At 37.7% G+C, this 23745-nt stretch overlaps 1 protein-coding gene across 2 annotated transcripts in view; it reads left to right on the forward strand.

Annotated features, from left to right (window-relative positions):
* The first annotated feature begins 8549 nt into the window (after window positions 1-8549).
* The window catches only part of LOC106095071 (phospholipase B1, membrane-associated), a 48753-nt gene continuing 33557 nt past the window's right edge, over window positions 8550-23745 (forward strand). The window contains exons 1-2 of one of the 2 annotated variants that reach the window (XM_059371021.1): window positions 8550-8701; window positions 8894-8946. The gene's annotated coding sequence lies outside the window, so the exon portion shown is untranslated. Of the gene's footprint in view, window positions 8947-23745 lie in introns of both variants that reach the window. The other variant, XM_059371020.1, reaches the window with a different exon arrangement.

The following is a 23745-nucleotide window of genomic DNA, read 5'->3' on the forward strand; positions in this document are numbered from 1 at the left end:
CAAACCGGACCATATCTTGATATCGCTCTAATAGCAGAGCAAATCTTTTCTTATATCCTTTTTTTGCCTAAGAAGAGATGCCGGGAAAAGAACTCGATATATGCGATCCATGGTGGAGGGTATATAAGATTCGGCCCGGCCGAACTTAGCACGCTTTTACTTGTTCTTCTTAAGACTCTAGAGGACGTAATAATTACCCGACTTTGGTCTACAACAATATGTTCATAGTTTGGTATAGCTCCAATAGCATAGCAATTCTTATCCATTATCTTTTGTTTGCCTTTAAAGAGATATCGGACAAAGAACTTGACAAATGCAATCTATGGTGGAGGGTATATAAGATTCGGCACGGCCGAACTTAGCCTGCTTTTACTTGTCTGTATTTATTTTACGGTCTGCAGCCAGACAATATATGATTGTATTTCCAAAGAAATAAAATGTTGACAATTTTTTCTATAAAAGTAAAATGTTGACAAAACTTTTTAAAGAGATATAAGTTTGGTAAAAAAAGACAAGACTCCAAATTTTGTTATAAAAATAAAACTTTATAATGTTGATAAAATTTTTTACAGAAATAAAGTTTGATACTATTAAAAAACTTTACAATTTTTTTGTAGAAACCTAAGTTTGATATTATTAAAAAATATAAAATTTAGACAAAACTTCCCAAATAAAGAAAATTTGAACAAAATTTTCTAAAGAAATAAAATTTTGATTAAAATGTGTGGAATAAATTTTTTGGTCCAAATTTAAGAAATAACATTTGAATAAAATTTATTACGACTCCATTTTTTGTCCAAATTTTTTGTAGAAACATAAGTTTGATATTATTAAAAAATATAAAATTTAGACAAAACTTCCCAAATAAAGAAAATTTGAAAAAAATTTTCTAAAGAAATAAAATTTTGATTAAATTGTGTGGAATAATTGTTTTGGTCCAAATTTAAGAAATAACATTTGAATAAAATTTATTACGACTCCATTTTAAGTTTTCATTTTAGATAAATTTTTCTCTTTGGGATTAAGAAATGTATCGTTTTTAATTTTTCTTCGAAGTTGTCATAAAATATGATCTAGAACTTATATCATATATAACAACTATTTAAGTATAATGTTTTGATAACCTGTCCCAATAAAGATTAGAAAAATACAACCATAAAATACAAAAATCTTAGCCACATTCTAGAAATTTGCATTTTATTTGTTTATATGACATATTGCCTTTTTCGCTTCATTTCAAACCAAGTCAAACCTCTCGTCATAAAACTGTCTGCAATAAAATTTAATAAAAAAAAAAGATACAAAAAATAAAATCAATAACTACGTCATAGTTGACGTTGACTGTAGTGTCGTATGCATTCCCATATCAACTTGTTCTCATACTAGATTACGCATAGTCTGCCTTTTTTTGTTAATCATTTTTTTTTCCACACAAACACACGCATCGCACTATAATGAAATATTTAATCATTTCATTTCCATATGCTAATTTGCCCCAAACCCACAGCAACCACAATAAACTTCACTTGTCATCATGATGCGATTTTTCAATGAGCTTTCTATGGATAGCAATCCAATTGTATGGCACTATGATATGTACATAATTTTACATTTTTTCCTTCTTCTTTGGCAAATCACGTTTAGTGGTCGCTGCCGGTTTGGTTCTGTTGCTAGCTTTCGGCTTGAAATCGTTGTGAGACATACAATCAAGCTATGGCCAATTTGTTGAAATTGATAAGCATTTAACGTTCTTAACGTTACTCTTCTTTGTCTATCTCCATGCTTGGGCCAAGAAAGAGGTGTGTGTTATATTAAGGTGGGTCATATAAAATGACATGGCAAATTTTTTTAATAAAAGTGAAACGCTACGCCAACGAGGACAATGGAAAATGTTTTAGTCATTATTCCATAGGTTAATTTTTTTTTTCAGCAAGTACCGTAACTACTCTAAAATGATGTAAATAGGGAAATAAATAGTTTAAAAATGTTGTTTATATAGAAATAATGATCTCCACATTGGGGCGAAACATCTGAAAGGCCATACCAGCACCCCCAAACAAGACTTTTTTCCTGACCGTGCCAGTATAGGACTCAGATAAAATAAGAGAGTGAAAGAAGGCGCAGCGGAGCGGGCCCTGTCCAGCTACTCTGTATATAAATATAACAAGTAAAAACGTGCTAAGTTCGGACGGGACGAATCCTTTAAACCTTCTATCATGGACCGCACTTGTCAAGTTCTTAGCCCGCTTTTATGCTCTCAAGACCGTTAATCGACAGATCGCTCTATATGGCAGCTACATCTGAATATAGACCGATCTGAATCATATTTGAGTCGGATATCGGAAGGCTTTAGTCAACTCACTATTAAAATTTTAAGCGAAATCGGGTAATAATTGCTGTTTTTATGGGTTTAAGACCTTAAATCAGCATATCGGTTTATATGGCAGATATATCTAAATATAGTCCAATCCAAACCATATTCAGGTGTGATGACGATAGGCTTAAAACAGCTCTCTGTTTCAAGTTTCAGCGAAATCGGGTTATAAATGCAGCTTTTATTGTCGCAACACCCTTAATCGCCAGATCGCTCTATATGGCAGCTATATCTGAATACTGTTTCAAATTTCAACGATATTAGATAATGAATGCGCCTGTTACGGGCAAAAGACCTTAAAGCGGCATATCGGTCTACATGGCACCTACACCGATTTTTAAAGACTGTAGAGTGTTAATAATTGACGGACGGGCAAACACACGGACATTGTTAAATCGTTTTAGAATTTTACGACGATCCGAAATAAATAGACTTTGTAGGGTCGGAAACGCATATTTCGCTGTGTTGCAAACGGAATTACTAAATGATATACCCCTACCCTATGGTGGTGGGTATAATGAATGGTATTCGGGAGTGGAGTACGCATTCTTTGCTTTAATTGGCTATGACAGAATATTTGTCCAGTTAGCCGTACTTAAGGCCAAAACAGAATGAGCGCGTTGAGCTTTGGTTTTAAGCGTCGCGTTGTAAAAATGCAACTCTGCACCAAAGCAACATGGAAAAGTCAAAAAATTTTCAACTTTGACGCTTGAAATCGAGCGTCATTTGGTGTTGCCACACTTGAAGTAGTGTTTTTGGTGGTCAAAGTTAAAAATTGTCTAATTTTTGCGAGTTGCTTTTTTAATATTTGTTTGCAGAGTTGGATTTTTCAACCCGACGTTTAGGCCTTTGGAGTAGAGTTTCAAGGCCCTCGATCTTTTCGTTATTTCTAAACTCTCTGACACCAAGTTTCGACATACTTTTCACCACTTGATCTTTCTATCGGGCTCTGGTTATCCCGGTTTGCATGTACCACCGTGATCACCTTCAAAAGACTTCTTCGCTGAAGCTTCTTCATTCCTTCTGACAACATGACCTAGCCAATGCAACCATTGTATTTTGATACGTTTAACTATACCAACGTCGTCATATAGCTCATACAGTACGAAGCCGATACTTTGCATCAATGCAAACTGGCCCATAAATCTTACGAAGAATCTTTCTCTCAAACACTCCAAGTACCGCCTCGTTAGGTTTTACAAGTACCCTGCCTCGGAACCATATAACAACACAGTGTCTTGCATAGTGTAATCTTCGTCTGCCGAAAGAAACGGCTTTGTAGTAAACGAAGAGATGGAAAGAGATGAACTGTCCTTCTCGAGTCCTTTCCAGGATTAGGCTTAGTGCGAATATCTGGGCTACGGTTCCAGCTCCTGCTGCCTTGTTGTTCTTCAGTCTTGTCACTGCTTGCTTGGACCTCATTCTGACTACGTGGTAAACATTCTATACCATCATCAGGGATTGGTTCTGCGGTATCCTCTTCACCGCCGTCGTTGGACACTAGCAGCTGGAAAAATTTTTCTTTCCGGTTTGATGTTTAATTCTTTGGTAAAACTTCCGAACTTTATTCTGATTCTTTACATCGGCTCCTGCTGTCTTCTTGTTCTTCAGTCGAGTCACTGTAATTTGCAACTCGTTCTGATTAGGAGGTAAATATTCTATAGCATCATCAGGGATTAGTTTTGCGGTATCCTCTTCGCCGCCAGATGAAAAAAATGTCCTTTTCATACTCCAAGCACATTATCTGCCTGCACCAACGCCATTCGTTGGATGTTTGATTCTTTGGTAACATTTCCGGACTTCATTCTGATTCCTGTACATCTCAATTCGCTCACACCCACGTCTTTCCATTTCCATTTTCTTTCTGCGTAATAGACGTGTTTCCTCTCTTCTTTTCTCCCGACACCTTTTCTCCATCTGGTGCATACCTACTGATTTGAGGGTTGCTCTGTATGTTGCATTCTTGGCTTCAGTAGTATTTCGACACTCTTAATCATACCATGGGCATAAGCGTAGAAAGGCTCCTGGGGGTGGATTAAGCACCCCCCCCCACCCCAGAAAAGTTTCAGCCCCCCTCCCAGAATTTCAAAAACTTCATAGCTTTCGATAATGTTTGCTAATTTTGTTGCTACTCAAAGGGTGCTGCTAACTACCATATTTTTTTCCGGACCTCAACTTGTGGAGACAAATTTTCCAACTGTTGAACCAATCACATTTTCCCTCCCTATCTTCGTATTAAAATCTCCCAGAACGATTTTAATATCATGGACAGGGCAGCGGTCGTATTGTCTTTCTAGGCGCTCGTACAAAATACCCTTGGTCTGCTGGTCCTTGTGTTACGTGGGGCTGATCTCGAAAAATTTGGCTTTTATGCCGATTGTGGCTAGTCCCTCATCCATCGGAGTAAAGCTGGGGACAAGGTGTTTCAGTCTCCCACTAACCATAAATTCACAACCAAATTCAGGTGGTATAGTTTGTCACCGTTTGGTGTTGTTGTGACGCCATTCCCGGTTTATTGCACTACCTCTAAGGCGGTTATATATGCCTTGTGCTTTTCTAATAGATCTTCCGGTGCATATACTGCACCCTCTTTATAAAGAGTCCAGACTTTCCAGTTGCAGATCTGCAGAGAGAATGGTCCTTTTTTCGTTTACGTGTGTCGTCAACGTTAGAGAAGTCCGTTTGTACTATTCTTTTGTTTCTCAGAGTAATCTTTATAATTTTCCGGGGGCAGGCTACTGGCCCAGCGCCCCAACCGCGAGGGTTATGTGAGATAGCACAGGTATCCCTCGAGCCGCTTGCTCCAAGATCCGACGCTCGCCCCCAGCCGTCCCTAACCTGGGAACAGACGCAGATGTTGGCCATTGGTTATTTGAAGGCCCCAATAACTCCCCTTGTCATTTCGAGTATCATTTGCACTCGGTACTTAAGTACGAGTCAGTGCCAACTGATACTCACCTCTCGAAATCGCTGAGTGCCCGCGGCTGCATTTGCAGCTACTCCGCTTAATACGAAGCTTTACACTATTCGAAACCCGCGGATGCGCCCTTTAGCTTTCAGCTAAGCTTCCTGTGATAACGATTAACACCACAAAAGTCGGAGCTCAAAGTTCCAGCTCGTGTGGTGCTCACAGTTATTCGGTATCGGGGTGGAATACGAACATGACACTAAAAATTGGGTCCAACTATATAAGGGGCCGCCTTAAGCCCAAAACCGTCCAAAAGCACTTGCCCAAAAACAAAAGTTGACCGATCGGGACAATATGGGGCTCAAATGAAAGGTATTCGGGAGTAGAGTACGAATGTGATATTTAATTTTGGGTCCGGGTATACAGGGGGCTGCCCTTAGCTCAGAACCGCCTCAAATCGGCATATTAGGCGATCATGTCAATATGGTATTCAAATAAAAGGTATTCGGGAGTCGACTAGGAAAATGACACTAAAAATGAGATCTAAGTAATTTGGTGCCGCCCCACCCTTAAACCCAACCTAAATGGGAATATTGGGCGATCAAACCAATATGGGGTTCAAATAAAAGGTATTTGGGAGTAGATAACGAATATGAAATTAAAATTTGTGTCCAAGTATGTGGGTGACGCTCTAACATCTAAAACCAGCGCAGATAGGAGAATTGACCGATCATGACAATGTGGGCTTCAAATGAAAGATTTTTCTCAGTAGAGTGTGAACCTGACATTCCGGCCCGGAGTGGAAGGTGCACAACCCCTCCCAAAGAAATGGCACTGGGGAATCATAAGTTACACATAAAAGGTAAGAAAAATATTTTTCGCGTGGTTTTAAGCTAATCCATATAAAGGGTGATTTTTTAGCTATTAATGCATTGCACGATCCACCAATAAAAAGAGACAGTTGGGTGCGGTTTATGGGCTGGTGGCATCATTGGACCGTACTTCTTCAAGGATGATGCGAATCGTAACATAATTGTGAATAGTGAGCGCTACCGTGAGAAGATATCCAAAATTTTTTTTGCCCAAAATGCAAGAGCTTGACTTACATGACATGTGGTTTCAACAAGGCGGTGCCACATGCCACACAGCACGCGTAACAATGGTCTTATTAAGAGGCGAGTTCGAGTTTATATAAGGTTATAGACCGATTTGTTCCATACTTATCACGTGCAAAATCAAAATACAATTGCGGCTTCTAGAGGGTCTAGATGTCAAATAAGGGGTTCGGTTAATATAGGAGCTATATTAGGTTCATGATTGATTTGGACCGACTTGGACCTTGGTACACTTGTTGAAAGTCATAACGTGCGAAGTTTCAGCCCAACCGGATAACAATTGCTCAAGAGCCCAAGATATCATATCAAGAGATAAATTGATATGGGAGCTATATCCAAATCTGAACTGATATAGCCAATTGGCAAATCTCCAACGAACTACATCAATAGGAAGTATCTGTGCAAAATTTCGAGAGGCTAATTTTACGCGTTCGACCGCTTTCGTGATTTTCTCAGATTAATGGACACGAAGACGGACGGATGGATTGACTGACGGACGGACATGGCTAGATCGACTTGGAATGTCAAGGCGATCAAGAATATATATACCTTTTGGGGTCGTAGATCAATATTTCGATCAGTGTTGCCACTCAAGAAAACTATTTCCTACCAAAATTTAAGAAAAATCCTACCAAACCAGACTAAAACCTACAAAGTGTTCTACAATTCAAAAATGTGTGTAGTGTGTTTTATATTGACCGATTCGGATAAAACTTGGCACTGATGTTGTAAGTTTTGAGATAGGTTTTAGGTCAAATTTCATCTAAATCAGGTGAAAATTTAGGTTTCTAGGGGTTCAAGAAATCAACACCGTTAATCGTACTTGGCCTGGTTGTTGGAAGTCTTAACACAAGTCTCCCAAATCGGATGACAATTGAGGCTTCTAGGACCTTAAGAAGTCAAATCGGTGGATCGGTTTATATGTGGTCTACATCTGTTTATAGACCGGCTAGGATGGTACTTGGCATGAATGTTGGAAGTCATACACAGATAAAAATAATTTTGAAAAACAACAACTTTGGTCGAAAAAACAACTACGAAAGTTGTTAATTTTCCTGCAACAGTTTATTTTGAATATCAACGACCCAAAGTACAAATTTGTTGTTCAAAGGCACTCTTGGCAAGCCAACATATGACAACAACAACAATATATCCATAAGCAAGGCAAAAAACCATCTAACCAGCAAACGAGTGTGCTTTGCTTCGGCTGGTGGTGGTGTTTTTGTTTTCTTTGTTCGGCTCGCGCTGCTTTGTTTCGTTTGTTTAACTGCTGCTCTCGGGCTTTCCTCTGTCACTCTGTACTATTACCCTTTAAAACAAATTTTAATAATTTGGTGCCTCAGAGAATTGAACTCATGATCCTCTAGTCTACCGACATCATTTTCTTTATGATGCAATAAATCAATAAGTACTGCTGCTCAGTAATAAGTGTCTCAATTAATTAAATTTAAAAAAAAAGGCAAAACTCTACTCTAAAATTTTTTTTTCTGAATACGAAATTCATTTTTTTATATCGAATTTTATAAAATAGGTTTAATGGAAACAAAGTTTTTTTCTCTACATGGTAGTACGCCTATTTTAACAACCACCTCAACCATATGACCCATTGGTAATCACCAACGATTTACATCAATAAGAAGTGCCTGCGCAAAATGTTAAGCGGATGACTTTACGCGTTCGATCGCTATTGTGAATTTGACAGACGGACGGACACGGACAAGATTGACTCAGAAAGTCGAGACGTTCCAGATTATATATACCTTCTGGGGTCGCAGATCAATATCTCGAGGTGTTACAAACGGAAAACGGAATGATTAGATTAGTATGCCCCCATCTTATGGTGGTGGGTATAAAAATAACGCCAAATACAGGTTAATCTACCTCAATATCTTCATATCCCTGTTTATGATTTTATAAGAAATTTAACGCAACCACATTAAGGAACGTAAAACATCTAAAGAACCCCCCTTTCCATCGCATACATACAAACAGATTCTAAACGAGAAAAAACAAGAACAACATCAACAGCTTGAGACAAATTTGTATCAAGCACAATTGTATGGGTGTGCACAACGAAGCTTTGATATAAAAATAATCACAATCAGAATATTTTCTCGTATTCTTGTTAGCGGCTATTCTGGTGGCGATTCTAAAACGTTTTATGTTTAGTCAGTCAATGCTCGTTGAGCGGAGGACGGACACGTTTGCAAAAATTTAACGGATGAAGTGATTTTGAACCATCGACTAAAATTTGTCTCCAATCAAAATGTTTGCATAATTACAAAAAAATTATGCTGAAAATATGTAAAAAAAAATCTGAATATAAAATAAAATCTCATGTGTTTTTAAAATTAAAAAAAAAAAATTGTGTTGTGAATTGGAAAAAATTGGTTTTATAATATTATTGTTAATATTGGTCTAGAAAAGTGTAAATGTGATATTGAATAACGTGAGATTAGGGTTTTAAAAGGTTCATAACAATAATTAAAATTTCAGAGAATTCGCCGATTTTAAAAAGTTTCATCAACTCAACCAAGTGAATATATAGGGTAATTAAATTATTAAAGTTTTTCGTTTCGTTTAATGAACATTTTTTAATAAACTACAAAATTATTTTAATTCAAACTTTACAAAGAAAAATAGAAAAAAAATTGTGTGTTATATAAAAAAAAAAATTAAAAAAATATTTTAGATCTAATAATTGTGGAAAAATATTAAAAAAAAAATTCTAAATAATAATTTTTTTTTTGACAAAATTGGTAAATTTTGGGACGATATAATATTTTTAGTTTGTATGTAAATTTATTGAATTTAAGTTTTAAATGTTAGTAGAAAAGTTAAAAAAAAATTTTTGAATTTTTTTTTTTCAATTTGTGCATATTTTTGGTAATAAACAGTAAGGAGCAGCAAAAGTCGTGCCGTGCCAACTACATAATACGCTACACCTATCATATAAGTAACAAGTAAAAGCGTGCTAAGTTCGGCCGGGCCGAATCTTATATACCCTCCACCATGGATCGCATTTGTCGAGTTCTTTTCCGGGCATCTCTTCTTTGGAAAAAAAGGATATAAGAAAAGATTTCCTCTGCTATTAGAGCGATATCAAGATATGGTCCGGTTTGGACCACAATTAAATTATATGTTGGAGGCCTGTGTAAAATGTCAGCCAATTCGAATAAGAACTGCGCCCTTTGGGGGCTCAAGAAGTAAAATGGAGAGATCGATTTATATGGGAGCTGTATCGGGCTATAGACCGATTCAGACCATAATAAACACGTATGTTGATGGTCATGAGAGAATCCGTCGTACAAAATTTCAGGGAAATCGGATAATAATTGCGACCTTTAAAGGCTCAAGAAGTCAAGATCCCAGTTCGGTTTCTATGACAGCTATATCAGGTTATGAACCGATTTGAACCATACTTGCCACAGTTGTTGGATATCATAACAAAACACGTCGTGACAAAATTCATTCAAATCGGATAAGAATTGCGCCCTCTAGAGGCTCAAGAAGTCAAGATCCAAAATCGGTTTATATGACAGCTAAATCAGGTTATGAACCGATTTGAACCATTCTTGGCATAGATGTTGGATATTATGACAAAGCACGTCGTGCGAAATTTCATTCCAATCGGATAAGAATTGCGCCCTCTAGAGGCTCAAGAAGTCAAGATCCCAGATCGGTTTATATGACAGCTATATCAGGTTATAGACCGATTTGAACCATACTTAGCACAGTTGTTGGATATTATAACAAAACACGTTGTGCAAAATTTCATTCCAATCGGACAAGAATTGCACACTCTAGAGGCTCAAGAAGTCAAGACCCAAGATCAGTTTATATGGAAGCTATATCAGGTTATAAACCGATTGGAACCATACTTGGCACAGTTGTTGGATATCATGACAAAGCACGTCGTGCAAAATTTCATTCCAATCGGATAAGAATTGCGCCTTCTAGAGGCTCAAGAAGTCAAGACCCAAGATCGGTTTATATGGCAGCTATATCAGGTTATGGACCGATTTGAACCATACTTGGCACAGTTGTTGGATATCATAACAAAACACGTCGTGCAAAATTTCATCCCAATCGGATAAGAATTGCGCACGCTAGAGGCTCAAGAAGTCAAGACCCAAGATCGGTTTATATGGCAGCTATATCAAAACATGTACCGATATGGCCCATTTACAATACCAACCGACCTACACTAATAAGAAGTATTTGTGCAAAATTTCAAGCGACTAGCTTTACTCCTTCGGAAGTTAGCGTGCTTTCGACAGACAGACGGACGGACGGACGGACGGACAGACGGACGGACATGGCTAGATCGACATAAAATCTCGCGACGATCAAGAATATATATACTTTATGGGGTCTCAGACGAATATTTCGAGTAGTTACAAACAGAATGACGAAATTAGTATACCCCCCATCTTATGGTGGAGGGTATAAAAAGTGTGAGCTATATCTTTATCTGACCCACAATCTGAAAACAAACTGTATCACATTTCGAGCAAATATGTTCAAACAAATCAAATGACAACATTATTGCAAATTACCCAAAACCTGGCGAACATATACATATATGGGAGCTATATCTATATCTGAACCGATTTAGAGCACTCATCAGTAATGTCGAGAGTCAAGAGAAAATCCTTATCGCCAAATTTCTAGAGAAACGGTTAAAAAATTACCACATTATTGCAATATTAGTCGTAATCGAACGAACATATATATGGGAGGTATATCTAAAGCTGAACCGATTTCGAGCAAACTTCTTAGATATTGTGGTAGTCGTGGAGCAAAGTGTTGTACAAAATTTTGGCAATATTGGTTAAAAAATGCGCTTGCAGTGGCTCTAGAAGTGAAAATAGGAAATCTAAATCTGAACCGATTTCTATGACATTCGCCAGTTATGTCGAGAGTCAAGAGAAAATCCCTTCTGCCAATTTAGAGAGAATCGGTTAACAAATGACCACATTATTGCACTATTAGTCCAAATCGGACGAACATATATATATAGGAGCTGTATGCAAATCTGAACCGATTTTTATACCCACAACCATAGGATGGGGGTATACTAATCTAGTCATTCCGTTTGCAACACCTCGAAATATTCATCTAAGACCACATGAAGTATATATATTCTTGATCGCCTCGACGTTCTGAGTCGATCTAGTCATGTCCGTCCATCCATCCGTCTGTCGAAATCACGATTGCGGTCGAACGCGTAAAGCTAGCCGCTTTGCACAGATACTTAGTATTGATGCAGGTCGTTGGGGATTGCAATTGGGTCATATCGGTTCAGACTAAGATATAGCTCCCCTATAAACCGACCTCCCGATTTGACTTCTTGAGTCCCTGGAGGCCGCAATTTTTGTTCGATTTGGCTGAAATTATGCATGTAATATTTTGTTATGACTTTCAACAACTGTGCCAAGTACGGTCTATAACATGATATAGCTTCCATATAAACCGATCTTCCGATTTGACTTCTTGAGCTCTTACAAGCCGCAATTTTTGTCCGATTTGGCTGAAATTGAGCATGTAGTGTTTTGTTATGACTTTCAACAACTGTGCCAAGTACGGTCAAAATCTGTCTATAACCCGATATAGCTCCCATATAAACCGATCTCCCGATTTGACTTCTTGAGCCGTTACAAGCCGCAATTTTTGTCCGATTTGGCTGACATTTTTCATGCGGTGTTCTGTCACGACTTCCAACAACTGTGCCAAATACGGTCCAAATCAGTCTATCGCCTATACGCCTAAACGTATGTAAACCGGTCTCTTGATCATCGTTGTTCGGCTTCTAGATGCTTTAATTTTTGCTGATTTGACAGAAGTTTGGTATGTAGAATTAAATTATGCCTTGCAACTAAATTTATTTTGCATAAATTTTTAATAGAATTCATGGTGGTGGGTTCCCAAGATTCGGCCCGACCGAACTTAGCACGTCTTTACTTGTTTCCAATTTCAATAGGTTTCGTATCTTGGTACATGTTTGTACCAAATTTTAAGACGATCGGAGGAAAAGTGCGACCTGTACTTTGTACACAAATTAACATGGACAGACAGATAGACAGACAGACGGGCATAGCCAAAACGAATCAGAAAGTGATTCTGAGTCGATCGGTATATTTATCAATTGGTCTATCTCTCTTCTCTCTGGGTGTTACAAAATTTATAATACCCTGTACCACAGAGGTGGTGTAGGGCATAAACTGCAACCAAATTGGCGAAACAAAACGCCAAACACTTTTGGCCTAATTGAAGTTCTTCTGAAATGGTTAAAATAAGTCTTCCAGGCGCTTCAGAAGTCAAATCGCAAGTTTGGTTTATATGAGTACTTGGTATGACTTGTGATGTCAATTTGGCCTGAATTCATATATTTTCTTTATAGGGGCTAGATCAATATTTCGTATTCATTTCAGCCGTGTTGAACTTGGGATACCCACCACTTTGTATTTGCATTATATAAATGTCTATTTTAGTTATATCCAAATAGTCGAAGGCCGATCTGGATCATATTTATTTTGGGTGTAGAAATTAAAATTTCTGCGAAATCGGGCAATAAATTCTCTATATATGGGATTAATCAAAAGATCTATATCTAAATACGGTCAAATAATGACCGAATATGGGTTGGGATATCGAAGGGCCTAGTACATCTCAAAACGAGCCTTAAGACCCTACATTGGCAGATCGGTCTTAATGGCAGCTATATCAAAATATGGTCCGATCTCGACCATTATCAGTACGGACAATGAGAGGCCTAGTCCAACTAACTATTCCAAATTTCATCGAAATCAAGTAAAAAATTTGAATTTTATGAGCTAAAGACCAAAGTCGACAAACCGTTCTATATGACATGACAGCTGTATCAAAACATGATCCGATATGGTCCGTATTCGTTACTAACAACGGGTAATAAATGCGGCTTTTGTGGGCTTAAAAGAATATGCGACTGAGAAGTGTTGAATGACCACAGCTTCTCTGATCGCCTTGAATGTGTATATCGAATTCGTGACACTGTAGCCTATGTCCGCCTGTAACGATGAACGCCTGCGTTCACATCCTGGCTATGATATCAGACAAAATTTAAAGCGGTGCTGATCCTCTCTTAATGCTGTCGACTTTTGCCATGCATGGTCATGTAAAGAATTCATTCGGACTCGGCTATAAAAAAAAGTCCCTTATCATTGAGTTTAAACTTGAATCGGAAAGCTTTCATTGATTTGAGAGAAGTGTGCACCTTCTCGGTTCTGGGCAAATTTTTACTCCACTCCCAAATACCTTTCTTTTGAGTCCTATATTATCGTATTGGTTAATATTTCCGGTTTAGTCAGACACTTGGCCCTTATTGTAAATATACGCTTCGTGGTCTACTTGCAAATACATTTTATATGAGCCCCATAATGGCATGATCGGTAAATAAATTATGTTTGAGGGTGGGATTGACCCCAGGGACTTTGTCCCAAAAATGAGTCTCAATATCCCGAAAATCAATCAATTTAATCATCAAATAACTTTTATATAATAGTGAGGTGTTTTCGGGTGGGGCACTTCCCCAAACACATGGCTCTTCAATTGGATATCAAATTCGTTTTTATACCCACCACCGAAGGATGGGGGTATATTCATTTTGTCATTCCGTTTGCAACACATCGAAATATCCATTTCCGATCCTATAAAGTATATATATTCTTGATCAGCGTAAAAATCTAAGACGATCTAGACATGTCCGTCCGTCTGTCCGTCTGTCAGTTGAAATCACGCTACAGTCTTTAAAAATAGAGATATTGAGCTGAAATTTTGCACAGATTCTTTTTTTGTCCATAAGCAGGTTAAGTTCGAAGATGGGCTATATCGGACTATATCTTGATATAGCCCCCATATAGACCGATCCGCCGATTTAGGGTCTTAGGCCCATAAAAGCCACATTTATAATCCGATTTCGCTGAAATTTGGGAAAGTGAGTTGTCTTAGGCCCTTCGACTTCCTTCGTTAAATTGGCCCAGATCGGTTCAGATTTGGATATAGCTGCCATATAGACCGATCCTCCGGTTAAGGGTCTTAGGCCCACAAAAGCCACATTTATTATCCGATTTTGATGAAATTCGGGACAGTGAGTTGTATTAGGCCCATCGACATCCTTCGTTAATTTGGCTCAAATCGGTCCATATTTGGATATAGCTGCCATATAGATCGATCCTCCGATTTATGGTGTAAGGCCCATAAAAGCCACATTCATTATCCGATTTTGCTGAAATTTGGGACAGTGAGTTGTGTTAGGTCCTTTGACATATTTCTTCAATTTGGTTCAGATCGGTTCAGATTTAGATATAGCTGCCATATAGACCGATTTCTTGATATATGGTTTTGGGCTCATTTATTGTGTGATGTCGCCGAAATTTGGAATAGTGAGTTTAGTTAAGCCCCTTGACATACTTCTGCAATATCGCACAGATCGGTCCAGATTTGGATATAGCTGCCATATTAACCGATATCTAGGTTTTAGGTGTTGGGGCGATAAAAGACGCATTTATTGTCCGATGTCGCTGAAATTTGACACAGTGAGTTTGGTTAGGCTCTTCCACGTCCTTCTTCGATTTTGCCCAGATCGGTCCAGATTTGCATATAGCTGCCATATAGACCGATCTCTCGATTTAAGGTTTAGGGCCCATAAAAGAGACATTTATTGTCCGATTTCGCCGAAATTTGGGACAGTGCTTTGTGTTAGGCTTTTCAACATGTTTATGCAACTTGGCCCAAATCGGTCCAGATTTGGATATAGCTGCCATGTAGATCGATATCTCGATTTAAAGTCTTGATAACCCCATAAAAGGCGCATTTATAATCCGATTTCTCTGAAATTTGATACAGTGACTTATGTTCGGCTTTTCGACATCGTGTCGTATATAGTTCAGATCGGTATGAGGTATATGAGTATAAGGTATGAAATTTTCACCGAATTTTGATGAAAGGTGGTCTACATATATACCCGAGGTGGTGAGTATCCAAAGTTCGGCCCGGCCGAACTTAACGCCTTTTTACTTGTTTTCTCTCAGGCACCTTTTTTTTTTAGTTCTATATTGTCGTGATTGATATATATATACCCATTTGGCGGGTTTTGGACGGCGCCCGAGGCACTCGACCTCAACAATAGAAACCATGTTTTGCTTTGACTGTGAGAGTGCAAAAAAAAAAAAAAAAATTCGAACGAATGGCATTACCAATCTCCGAGATCTGGTGGTTTCGAAAATTAGGGTAATGAGAAGTGCTTTTTAGGGGAGGAATGGCACTCAGACATTTCGACTCAAATATGGATATCAAATTCGTGCTGCACTTCCAAATCCATTTAATGTGAGCCCTATAATGCCATGGTCAGTAAATATGAAATGTCTGGAGGGCGTTTTGGGGCTGGGGCGGCCACCGGCACTTTGCCCTGAAAATAGATATCAAATTCGTTCTTTACTCCTAATACCGATAATATAATCGGAAATGAAGTACAGTTTAGGGGGTGCTTTAGGGCGTACTCCCAAACACTTGGCTCCAAAATTGGATAAATCAAATTCGTTTTCTACTCTCAAATACCTTTCATTTGAGTCCCATATTGTCATAATGGGTCAATTAAACTATTTGTCTTATTTTTGGAAAGAAAAGCCCCACTTAGACTTGTCATATTTGTAATATACTCCCAAATACCTTTCATTTCAGTCCTATATAGACATGTTCGGCTAATATGCCCATTTGGGGATATTTGAGGGTGGGACGACCTCCCATTACTTGGACCTAATTTTTTATGCCATATTTGTAATCTACTGTCGAATATTTTCATTTGAAGCCCATATTAACATGAACGTTGAATATATCTGTTTAGAGGAGTTTTTGGGTTGGGGAGGCCCGCTGGGTACTTGGACCCAAATTTTACTATGATACTCGTTTTCTAGTCTCCAATAACTTTCATTTGATACCCATATTGTGCCTATCAGTCCACTTTTGGTTTTGGATGGCGTTGTTGAGGTAGGGGAGGGACCGCCCCCATCCGATATCTAAAAATTATATAGCCTATATTCCCTTACAGACAAACATACATATTCTGTGAAAATTTTAAGAAAATCGGTTCAGCCATTTTTGATTCTGATGATCGTCGTGATGCCCTTTTCAAGGCGTTTTTGGGTGGTAGGGTGACCCCCTCTACTTCGATCTGATTTTGTATGCCAGATTCGTAATCTACTCCCGAATACCTTTCATTTGAGGCCTTTATTGACATGAACGCTCAATATGTCTGTTTGGGGGAATTTAAGGGTTGGGACGGCCCGATGGGTAATAAGACCCAAATTTTAATATCATATTCGTATTCTATTTTCCAATACCTTTTATTTGATACCCATATTGTCCCGATCGGTCCGCTTTTGATTTTGGGTGGTGCTTTTGGGGTAAAGGGGGAGGGTCCGCCCCCTTCCGAAATCAACAAATTATAAAGCCTATTTCTTCTTCTTGACCATATTCGCAATCTACTCTTGAATACCTTTCATATGTGTCCCATATTGTCATGATCGTCCAAAACCCTATTTTAGAGGGTTTTGGGGTTGGGGGGCCCACGTTTCTTGGACCCAATTTTTAATATGAAATTCGTAGTCTATTCTTGAATACCTTTCACTTGAGTCCCACATTGTCCCGATCGGGTCACTTTTATTTTTGGGTACTACTTTTGGGTAAGGGGGAGGGTCCGCCCTCCTTCCGTTATCCAAAAAATTACATAGCCTATGTTTCCTTTCAGACCAACCTACACAATCTGTGAAAATTGCAAGGTAATTGGTTTAGCCGTTTTTAAGTTTATACGGAACAAACAAACAAACCGACACACAACAAACAAACACGAATTCAATTTTATATATAAGAAGAGAATAGGTGCCATATAGACCAAGACACAGCCTTTAAAAAAATGAGATATTAAACTAAAGCTTGGCACAGATTCGTATTCAGTTCTTGAACGAGCAAAATCACATCATATTAAGATAAGTTGCCATATAGACTAATCTGCCAGTTAAGGGTCTTAAGCCCATAAAAGCCGCATTTATTATCCGATTTCGTTGAAATTATAAACCGCGAGTTGTACTAAGGCCCCCGATGTCCGAAACGAAAATGGTTCATATCGAACCATAATTAGATATAGCTGTCATATAGACCCAACTACCGATTTATGGGTGCATTTATCACCCGATTTTGCTGAGATTTAGAACTGTGACATCCGCAAGAATTTGGTGCAGATCGAACTATATTAAGATATAGCTACCATATAGACCGATCTGCCAATTAAGGGTATTAAACCCTTAAAAGCCCCATTTGTTACCCGATTTCGCTTAAATTTGGAACAGTGAGTGACACTAGTCCTCTCGTTGCCCGATATGAACATGTCCAGATTGGACCATATTTAGATATAGCTGTATTATATACCGATCTGCCCAATTAGATTTTTAAGTCTATAAAAGGCCGATTTGTTACCCGATTTCGCTGAACTTTGAAACAGTGAGTTGCGCTAGTCCAGATCGTACCAAATTTGGATACAGCTTCCATATAGATCGATTTATGGCCTTAAGCCTATAAAAAGCCGTAATTGTATATTTCGCTGTAAGTTGGACTAGATTTCCCGTTGACCGAACCAAATTTAGTCCAGATCGGACCATACTTTGATAAACATTTGTAACGTGGAGTTGTACTAGGTCGCTCGATATCCGAACCACGTATGGTCTTAATCAGACCATATTTGAATATAGCTGCCATATGGACCGATCTACAGATCTGGGATCTTAAACCATGAAATTCTCATTTAAAATCTGAATTCCTTAAAGTTTTAAACTGCGACTTGTATACACTTCTCGGTAACTGAACCAAATATGATCCAAATCGTCCAATACTTGAACATTAATTTGGATATAGTATAGGTTTATAATAAAATAGCATAATAAATGTATCCATGGTGGTGGGGATCCAAAATTCGGCACGGCCGAACTTAATGCGTTTTTACTTGTTTTTATACACCACAAATGCGGTACAGGGTATTATAACTTAGCGCCTTTGTTTGTAACATCCACAAGAAAGAGAGCTAGGTCCATTTATAAGTATACCATTGATATGATATGATATGATCAACTCAGAATCACTTTCTGATTCGATTTAGCTCTGCCCGTCTGTCTGTCCATGTTAATTTATATACATACAATTTTCATCCAATACTTCTGGTGAATTTCATAGAAAATGGTTCAGATTTGGATATATCTCCCATATATATATTCGTCCGATTTGCAGTAATAATGCAATAATATAGTCATTTATTAACTGACTCTCTCGAAATTTGGCGGAAGGGATTTTCCTAAGACTCTCGACATTACTGGTGAATTTCATTAAAATCGGTTCAGATTTAGATGTATCTGCCATATATGTTTGTCGCCCGATTTTCACCTCTAGAGCTACTGCAAGCACATTTATTGACCAATTTTACCAAAATTTTGCACAACGCTTGACGACTACCACGATATCCGAGAAGTTTGGTCGAAACCGGTTCTGTTTTAGATATGGCTGTCATATATATGGTCGTCAGACTTTGGGTAATTTGCAATAATGTTGTCAATTGTCAACCGATTCTCTCAAAATTTGACATGAGGGGTTTTCTTACGACTGTCATCATTAGTGGTGAGTTTCATAGAAATCGGTTCAGATTTGGATACATCTCCCATTTATTGATCAATCTTCCCAAAATTTTGCACAACGCTATAGATAACTGCAACAACATCCAAGAAGTAAGGTCGAAATTGGTTTAGATATAGCAATAGAATTGCAATAATGTTGTCATTTGTCAACCGATTGTCACGAAAATTGGCATATATATTTCTTTAATAACTGTTGATCCTGCTTCGGATCCTAAATCGTAACAAAATCTTTACGAAAGTTATTTGGAAGTTTCGGAGAGAAATCGCAACGAAATCTAAAAAAAACCTTGGGAAATTCGGAAAAGGAAATTTCTTACCGAAACTTCGTAAAGAATTCTGAACGATTTCGGAAGTAATTGCGTAATGAAATCGAATGTTCCTTCCCAAACTTCGTAAAGAATTCTGAACGATTTCGGATGTAATTTCGTAAAGAAATCGGATGTTCCTTCCGAAACTTCGAAAATAATTCTGAAAATTTTCGGAAGTATTTTCATATTGAAATCGGACGTACCTTTGGAAATTTCGTAAAGAATTCTGAACGATTTCGGAAGTAATTTCGTATAGAAATCGGATGATCGTTCCTTAAATTCATAAAGAATTCTGTACAATTTCGGAAGTAATTTCGTATAGAAATCGGATGATCCTTCCGAAACTTCGTAAAGCCTGAAGTAATTTCCTATTGAAATCGGATGAACCTTCCGAAACTTTGTACATAGCTCAATCAACAAACTGAATTGATTTTTTCATTGACCACATAATGGTAAACAAATAAAGATATGTAAGCGTTGAGCAGAGAAAAATATCCCGGAACAGGTACTACCTATTACGTAAAAAAAGTCTTTCAGGTATTGACTCAAGATGGACTCCAAAGATGCAACAGCTGCAATGATGATCTTGGATCGTAGCATGTTGCCCGCCCTTCCTATACAAACATCAAACACGGAGTTCAGACTTCGTTCAGAATTCATTCCGAACTGTCCGAAGAAAAATTAAAAAAAAAATTCGACAAGAGTTTCAGACAGTTTTAGACATAGCATCGTCCTTCAGACAAATAGTTTAGAAATCCTTCCGAACTGTTGGAATAAAAATTAAGAAAAAACCTCATACGAAAAGACGGTCAGAAATCGTTTGGAATTCTTTCAGAACTGTCGAAACAAAAATTGCTTTCGACATACAGTGCAGAAATCCTTTCGAACTGTCGGAACAAAAACTTCAAAAAAACCCCATCAGAAATCGTTCAGAATTTGTCGGAAAAAACTCCTTCCGACAGACAGTGCAGATATCCTTTAGAATTCATTCCGAATTGTCGGAAGAAAAATTCAAAAAAGACCCATATGAAAAGACGGTCAGATATAATAATATGAATAATAAAAAATCCCTCCAGACAAACAGTCCAGAAATCGTTCAGATTTCCTTCCGAACTGTCGGAAGAAAATTTCAAAAAAAAAACCATACGAAAGTAATCAGAATTCTTTCAGAACCGTCGGAAAAAATTCCCTCAGAATGTCAATCAGAATTCGCAACGAATTCGGTAAGATCTTGTCGGAAGACTTCAGAATTTGTTCAGATTTGTCTGACATCAGACATTTGGTTTGCTGGATAGATACGGACCATACGTGGATATTGGAGGTTATACAAGAAATCATTATGCAAAATTACTCCGCGATTATGAAGTAAAATCGGGAGGTCGGATTATACGGGAGTTGGAGGTCGTTGGAGTAATTATGCAAATCGGAAAGTTCTCAAGAAGAACAATCGGGAGAAATGGAGAAATCATTATGCAAAATTTCAGTCATATCAAATTATATTTGAGCCCCGATTAAGATGTAAAATCGGGAGGTCGGATTACACGGGAGTTGGAGTTTGTAGGAGTAATTATGCAAATCGGATAAAAATTGCGCCCTTTAGGGGCTCAAGAAGAACAACCGGGAGATCGGCTTATGTGGGGGCTATAAATAGTTATGGACAGATTGAGACCATACTTTGCAAAAATGCTACAGGTCATAAAAGAAATTGGTTTGCAAAATGTCAGCCATCTAGAGACTCAAGAAATCAATTCAGGAGATTGGTTTATATGGAGGCTATAAAAGGACATAGCCCGATATAGACGGCGATCAAGAATACATATAATCGGAGTTGAATATTGCTTGATGTTGTAAACGTAATGACAAAATTAATATATCATTTCATAGGGCAGGTGTATTTAAGAAGAAAATTTTAAAATAAAAAGTCAATTTAAAAGTAAAGGAGCGTGGAGCCGAGCGGAGCGAAAAAAAATAACAGAGCGGATCTGAAAAATGTTTACCGGATCGGGAGTGGAGCGGAGAAAAGCTACCCGCTCCGGATGCCTGGCTCTAGCCATTTCAAAGGGATATCTCTACCCCTTCTCAAAGGGCAGATTTTTTACTATTTTTTCGATTCTATCCCACAGCTCGTTGTGAAAGCCATAGAATCCTTCAGGGGTCTATTGGTCTTTAATAATACTCTAAGAGATGATAATAGTTAATTTTTTAGACTTGTTGGCATCTTCTTTATTGGTCATTATTAGTGATCGAGCCAAATAAAAGTTACCGCACAAAATTTGAGTACCATTATTGTTAACAATAATCGTAGTACTCACATACATCATTATTTACAATGCTTGCAATGTGTCGATAGCATTTTTTAACTATAATTTTTTTAATTTAATATTTGTAATAATTGAAATGAAAATTAACACTACAGTGTTAACTTGAAAATAATGAAAAATATTTATTATTATTATTAAAATAACCTTATGGATATGTGAATATATGCTTAGGTTTTTCATGGCATATCTGATTTTGTTGTATATGAAAAACCAAGTTTTGCAAACAGTGGGTGGCACTTGTTCACACTGAAAATGCTATGTTAAGCCATTTCAATAGAATTTATTAATTTACACCTAACAGTCAGGGATTATTACAGCTACTCTTGAAAGTATTAATTAAAGAAAATAGAAACTTTAATTAGTGAGATAACAAATGTTTTCTTTATAGATGTATGAAAGCTATTATTCTTTAAGAATGGTATTCTATTCAGAGATCTCTCGTGACTTTTTCTTTTTATATCCAACACCGAAGGATGGGGGTATATTCATTTTGTCATTCCGTTTGCAACACATCGAAATATCCGTTTCCGACCCTATAAAGTATATATATTCTTGATCAGCGTAAAAATCTAAGACGATCTAGCCATATCCGTCCGTCTGTCTGTTGAAATCACGATTTTGCCGAAATTTGGGACAGTGAGTCGTGTTACGCTCTTCGACATCTTTCGGCAATTTGGTCTAGATCGGTTCAGATTTGAGTATAGCTGCCATATAGACCGATCTGTCGATTTAAAGTCTTGGCCCCAAAAAAGGCACATTTATAATCCGATTTCGCTCACATTTTACACAGGGACTTATGTTAGGCTTTTCGACATCCGTGTTGTATATGGTTGAGATCGGTCTATATTTGGATATGGCTACCAGGAAGACCAACATTATGATCTGCAGAATTGAACAATGACTTGTACTTATTAGACCACTCAATGTCCATGTCCAATTTGTTCCAAATCGAACCATATTTCGATAATGCTGCTATGGGGGCATTAATTATGCATTTTTCACCGGATTCTGACGACAGGTAGTTTATATATATACCCGAGGTGGTGGGTATCCAAAGTTCGGCCCGGCCGAACTTAACGTCTTTTTACTTGTTTTTTTTTTTTTTTTATAAAATTGTTCAGTGATGATTATTGCAAAACGTTTATCTGTTATTTGAAATCATTTACCTAAACACTTGTATATGCTAATTAATGCTACCTGTCGATATGTGTGATTATTTCATCAGACAACAATTTTAGCTGTTGGTATAAATTACAACAATTTAAAAATGTTAAATCATTGTTAACTGTAGTCTTGAGTTAACAGTTAATTGCTTTGTTTTAATTAAACAAAAACAAAAGGGAGAAACTTTAGGTAGGTTAGGTGAGGTTGAATGGGTTGCCCACCATAGGTGAGTTCATTCGGAGGCCGGTTTGGCCCATTGTGATACCCTAGAAAGAAAGAGAAGAGAAAGAAGATGTGAAACCTCGGATCATATCCAGAGGTTGTACACGAATGGGGAATAAGAGCGGGCGGTGAGACGCCAATCCCTCGCCGGATCTTATGGCACCCTGCGTCGGAACCATCCCGTCCCGTTCACACAGTGGTACAATTTCAGTTTTTTCGTGGCAAAATTCTACTTTTTATGGGATTAAGATCCTAAATTGGATGATCGGTCTATATGACAGCTATATCTATATATTCTGATCTGATTCATATATGGGTCGGATGTGGGGAGGCTTAAACCAACTCACTATTTTAAATTTCGACGAAATCGGGTAATAAATAAAACTTTTATGAACTTTAGACCCTTAATCGGCATATCGGTCTATATAAAAGTTATATCTAAATACATTGCGATATTCAATATATTTGGGTCAGATGGCGGCTGGCTTAGGACAACTCACTGATTCAAGTTTCTGCGAAATTGGGTAATAAATAAAGCGTTTATAGGCTTCAGACCCTTTATCCGCAGACCCTTTTATCGATCTGAACCATATTTGGGTCCTATGTTAAAAGGCCTA

The sequence above is a fragment of the Stomoxys calcitrans genome, chromosome 1, assembly GCF_963082655.1.
Source record: "Stomoxys calcitrans chromosome 1, idStoCalc2.1, whole genome shotgun sequence".
NCBI lineage: Eukaryota > Metazoa > Arthropoda > Insecta > Diptera > Muscidae > Stomoxys > Stomoxys calcitrans.